This window comes from Silene latifolia, chromosome 1, assembly GCF_048544455.1.
Source record: "Silene latifolia isolate original U9 population chromosome 1, ASM4854445v1, whole genome shotgun sequence".
NCBI lineage: Eukaryota > Viridiplantae > Streptophyta > Magnoliopsida > Caryophyllales > Caryophyllaceae > Silene > Silene latifolia.
Window position 1 is genome coordinate 14,365,698 of NC_133526.1, and position 5,588 is coordinate 14,371,285.

At 36.5% G+C, this 5,588-nt stretch overlaps 1 long non-coding RNA gene across 1 annotated transcript; it reads left to right on the forward strand.

Moving 5' to 3' along the window:
• Positions 1 to 1,609: 1,609 nt before the first annotated feature.
• On the forward strand, positions 1,610 to 4,543 carry LOC141651761 (uncharacterized). Its single transcript, XR_012546909.1, has 3 exons — positions 1,610 to 1,676; positions 1,798 to 1,866; positions 4,327 to 4,543. It is a non-coding gene; the product is annotated as an uncharacterized LOC141651761 (long non-coding RNA).
• The last annotated feature ends 1,045 nt before the right edge of the window (positions 4,544 to 5,588 follow it).

Sequence of the window (5,588 nt, forward strand, 5' to 3'; positions counted from 1 at the left end):
AAATCTTACCTGAAGGAGATCATTCGACTACATGGAGTGCCAAAGGACATCGTATCTGACAGAGACCCTCGTTTTGTTTCACACTTCTGGGGAAAACTACAGGAATGCATGAGGAGTAAACTCAACTTGGGCACCGCGTTGCATCCTCAAACAGACGGACAGACAGAGAGGACAATCCAGACGCTAGAAGATATGCTGAGAGCATGTGTCCTAGAATTTAATGACAGTTGGGAGAAACAACTACCCTTGATAGAGTTCTCCTACAACAACAGTCACCATGCGAGTTTGGGTTGTGCACCTTTTGAAGCACTCTATGGAAGAAAGTGTCGAAGTCCAGTATGCTGGGATGATGCCAGCAATCATCTGACATTTGGACCTCAGACTATTCAAGACCAGATTGAGCAGATTAAGATCATCCGAGAAAGGCTACAAGCAGCGCAAGATCGACAGAAAGCCTACGCCAATGAACACCGAAGACCGATCGAGTTTGCCGTGGGAGATCATGTTTTCCTAAAGGTATCACCAATGAAAGGATTAAGACGATTTGGCCTAAAAGGGAAGCTCGGCCCAAAGTACATCGGACCATACGAAATCTTGGAGAGAGTTGGCAAAGTGGCCTATCGATTAGTGCTACCACCAAACCTATCAAAGGTGCATAACGTGTTCCACGTGTCCCAGCTACGGAAGTATAGAAGCGATCCATCACATGTCATTACACCTGACGTAGTCGCTATTGAACCCAACCTCCTTTACTCTGAAAGACCGGTGGAGATTCTGGCCCGAGAGACCAAGACACTCAGAAGGAAGTCGGTACCTTTGGTTAAAGTTCGATGGCTAAGTCAAAACCTCGACCATGCTACTTGGGAGACCGAAGATTCCATGCGCGAAAGATACCCCGAACTTTTTGATTAGGTAGTTTGCACCTCTTTAGTTATCGTGAATTTCGAGGACGAAATTCTTTAAGGGGGATGTACTGTAACGCCCCGTGTTTTTAATCGCATATTTACATAATTAATTACGATATTATAATCTTAGAAGAGAAAATTGTAATTTCTTTCAATACTTTTTTAGCCTTCGAAACAATCATTATATAAGTTACGACATTTCATTCGCGCGTAACTTTAATCCATCTTCGTATTTTGGCCCCTATTTGCTCATCCGGACTCCGATTGAGGTGAAACAAAAGCCTAAATTTATTATTTTTCCGAGCCCGACACCATGGTAATATTTTCCTTAGCCATTAACAACTTTAAAATCTCAAACCTGCTCGGTTGTGCAAAGAGCCTTCATAAAATCATGGCGTTTATAATCAATTCTATGATGACCTTGCAAACAAACAAAGTTTTGTTTTTACCTCCCATATTTAAGAAATGGCAGCAGCTTGTGACTCTTTATTCCACCCCAATACATCCATTCTTATGAGGAGTCTAATCCTTCATGAGCTTTTGTTTCTTTCTTCACCCTTGTGCATGGACTAGACCTCACTCTTACACAAAACATGACCATTGTCCTTTGTGATGGTTTCCAGTAGCATGCAAATGATCCGTAAACTTAAACACATGGAGTGAGTATTTTGACATCCTATTTAAAGCACCTAAGTTCACTTATTTCACACCTTGCTCCACTTAGTTGCATACTCACATCTTCCATATCCCACAAAGCCTAAGTTAAAACTTGTATACTTTTCATTCCCTTTTATTTCCTAACTCTTCCTTGATTATAATTACTAGGTTAGTTAAGTAGATAATTTATTACTAACTTGTTTGTTATTTTGTTGTTATCATGGAATCAAATTAGAGGAGGAAGAGGAAGAGCCTGTTGATCTAAGCATCTTTGATTACATTCAAGACCCGGATAACCTTTAAGGTAACCTAACCTAACCCTCTGCCTCATAATTATAGAATACTAGTAATCTAGTCAGGAGGCAAATAGACATATCTTGGTAGGATAAGTCTTTCTAACTAGTGTCATATATGTATTTTAGTGCAACAAAATATTACTTGTTACATGCATGTTATTGTCCACCTTAAATAAATCACTTAAATAAATTATTATGTGGAAAATTGACAATGTGTCAATCATGTCTATAAGCTTAATAAATGTGTCATCACCTCACATGAGAAATATACCTTTGAATAATTTTTTTACTATGCACTCACATGTTAGACCCCTAAAACAAAGTCAAAATGAAAAATTGTATGTATATGCTAACTTTTATGGAAAATGATGAAACTTCTTATTTGCACTCATCTCGTTTCATGCATGATATGGAGTTGAAATTTTATATGTATTACCTTCTGATTTATAGGATTTTTGGGCGTAGATCTTGTATCAATACTATTTTTATTCTATTTTATAAAATTCCTACAAGCCTGAATAATGTACGAAATTGAGTAAATTATGTACCCTTTTAAAAATCATAAAAAAATTACAGGAGTTCAATTATATTATGAGGAATAACCTGGCGAATTGTAAGAAAATACTTAGTTTAGGACCCCTTTTCGAAAATAAACAAAAAGACCGCTCTATGGCCTAATACGATTTTAATATCTTAAATTTATGTGGTGAAGTTAATTTTTAAAAATAAAGTTTTATTCAAGTGTAATACAGCAAGGAGAATATACAAATACCTTATTAAAATAATTATATTAAATTATTCATTTTTGAACTAAACTACCTTGCTTAGTTATTTTAATAACTGTTTTAAGAGTTTAAGTAAATTTTATTCTAAAAACCGTTTTAGAAACAACCTTTAAAGATCTTAACAAGTGTAAACGTGATTCTTAGCAATTTTGATGAAATTTTTAAATTTTGGACTCAAATGCCTTTGAAGGTTTTATTTTAAAATACTTGTCTTCACCTTTAAATTTTAAGTAAATAAATATAATAATTATAAGGACCTTATTTGAATATTAAATAAAACTTAAGGACTTGTCTCTAGTCATGCCTTGACTAATTAAAATATTAGTTAAGCTGTGAGTTGACTATGACGGCCTTGGTTAACCATTGACAAATAAATTAATCAAGAGTTACTAAGTCAAAGTAAATTTATACTTGAAAATAATGTATCTAGCAATTCCAATCCTTGAATAACGAATTAGAAATAATGACTACTTTCTAATATATTACTTGAATAAGATGTTCCAAATCTCAAATACACTACCCGGTTAAGATTAATACCCATGAAATTCTCATGGAGTGAAAGCGTTTTCCACAGCTTGGACTAGGGCCTGCGGGAGTCTGTAAGTCCGGTATCATCTTACCGCCATGTTATCCTAGCTCCCGAACATGCCACTTAAATGGGACCTCTGAATCGGTATGCTATTTCCGGTTATCTTGGGTATGCCTATTGAATGGGACCTCTGAGCCAAGTGTCGTTGTATTGTCGATATGTTGGGATGGTCCGCATATCGATGTATCATCGTCTCTATGAGACATCTGTGAGTCTTGTGTGCTATATGTTGGGCGCTACCTTGGTAAGTTTTAGGGAACGACGTGTCGGAAGAATGCTTAGAGAGCTTATGCTATACAAGTACGGACAGCACATCCCGAAGCTGCGTGTGGAGGGATTGTCGTTAGGATAGTAGTCGACCAGCTGCCACTGAGGAGCTGCGTGTTCCAAGAAGTTGTGGAGTGGGTATATGCGCATATATTGACAGGAGCTTGATCAGCTTTACTACCTTTCAGATATCTTGGCAATTATTATTTCACGGTTGTGATCGTGTGCAGACCTTGACAGTTATGATTGTCTTAGTGCCTCGAAGTGTATGGGACATGTCACTTAAATGGGACCTTTGAGTCCATTCATTAGCCGTCTGTTCTTCCCCACGATTCTGGTTGCTAAACCAAGTCAATTTAGTCGTCTGGTCTTATTGAGCACTAGGGGTGCGATGTAAACCTCCTAGTATCGATATGATCGACGGGATTGATGCTCCCACTCGTACTCAAGGTGAGATGCAAGCCGTGAGTATGCGTGTGACATTAGTAGTCACGTCTCGTGCTTTTTATGAAGAAAATAAATATTTTAAAAAGAAATGACTACAAGTTTTTATCCGCATAACATCTACTTGGATTTGCCATATGCTGATTTATATAACATGTTGTTGAACAATGTCTTTATATTTACATATTTATTATGTCATATGCCAATATGAACCAATGTGTTACTTCATGTACATATCACATGTGTGCACGTCGATGTTGTAATGTGACTGGAGTTGTATGCCTAATTGCATTACTAATATTCTCCATGATAAGAGGCCGTTGTTAGAGGACGGTTAGGTTACTCCCACTAAGTGGGACAGTTTTATTTTAATGATGTTTCAGGTAACATGGATCTTGAAGACTTGGACTTAGGAGGGGACTGTCGAGAGAATAAAACATCTTATGTTGATCTTTCATGAGTTTATGTAGCAAACTTTTATTAAAGTCAGACCTTGCTTTAATTTGTAATTCGGATATCAGACCTTGTTTTATGTTCTAAACAACCAGTTTTATGAATCAACTCATTATGAGTTGACGGTTTTAAATTTTACTGATTTTTATGACTTATCTTTCTTTCCGCTTTTGTTAATTAAGTCATTAGAGAAACTGGGTTGTTACAGTCTAGGTCGGGTCCAGGTCCAATGTAGGTGGCATGGGTCCCGGTCTGGGTCTTGCTGGACCCGACCCAGACCCGACCCATTGTCATCCCTACTCTTGACCATATTACTGGTGAAACTAACCCCATGAATAATTGGAAAAACCCCGAAATAAGGGACGGAAAAACGATTCTCACCAAAAGGGAGACTTTTATTGAATAAAAGATAGATATGCATACTATTGATTGAAATTTGAAACAATTTTGGGGCTTACCATCGATCGATTGATAATCGATGGGAGCCCCTGTATAATATGATGGAGGCTAGGGTTTCAATTCTTTTTTAATTAACTAGTATGGATTCGCGCGAATGTGCAGTTTTTTTAAATAGGAATATTAAAGAAAATAAAAATTATACAACTGATAATTAACTGAATTTGAAATTCAATTGTAAAATTAATTATTATTAATGTTTTGTATTAATCGGTGGAAAATGGAAAGTTCATTATAATCTAGTTGTGATATAATGAAAGCCCAATTATAATCAAATTCATTTAGGCGGGAAAATTTTGGAGATTTCTTATTCTTTTGTATAAGAGGGGATTTCATGTTCTTGTGAATCATGTGCTTGCATCATGCATGGTGTTAGACCTGTCAATCATGTAGGAAAATATTGTTTGGTTGAATGAAGGAAGTGTAATTTATGTAGATATTCTCACTTATCTATGGGGCCTAGGTAAACAACTTACTCTATAAGGGGATAAATTTAGAACCTCATACTTATCATTTATTGTTTGGTTCACTCTAAAATTGTATTGAGGGAAATGGAGTTAGAAACCTGAGCGGGAAGGTGGGTATTGAATTTCAAGGAGTTGGGGTGGAATTAGAATCCATCGGAATTATAACTCCATTCCAAAATGCTCCAACCAAACACTAGAATCACTCAATTTCATTCTATTCCATTTCAACACCCCCAACCAAACACCTAATGTAAATTCATGTATTTTTT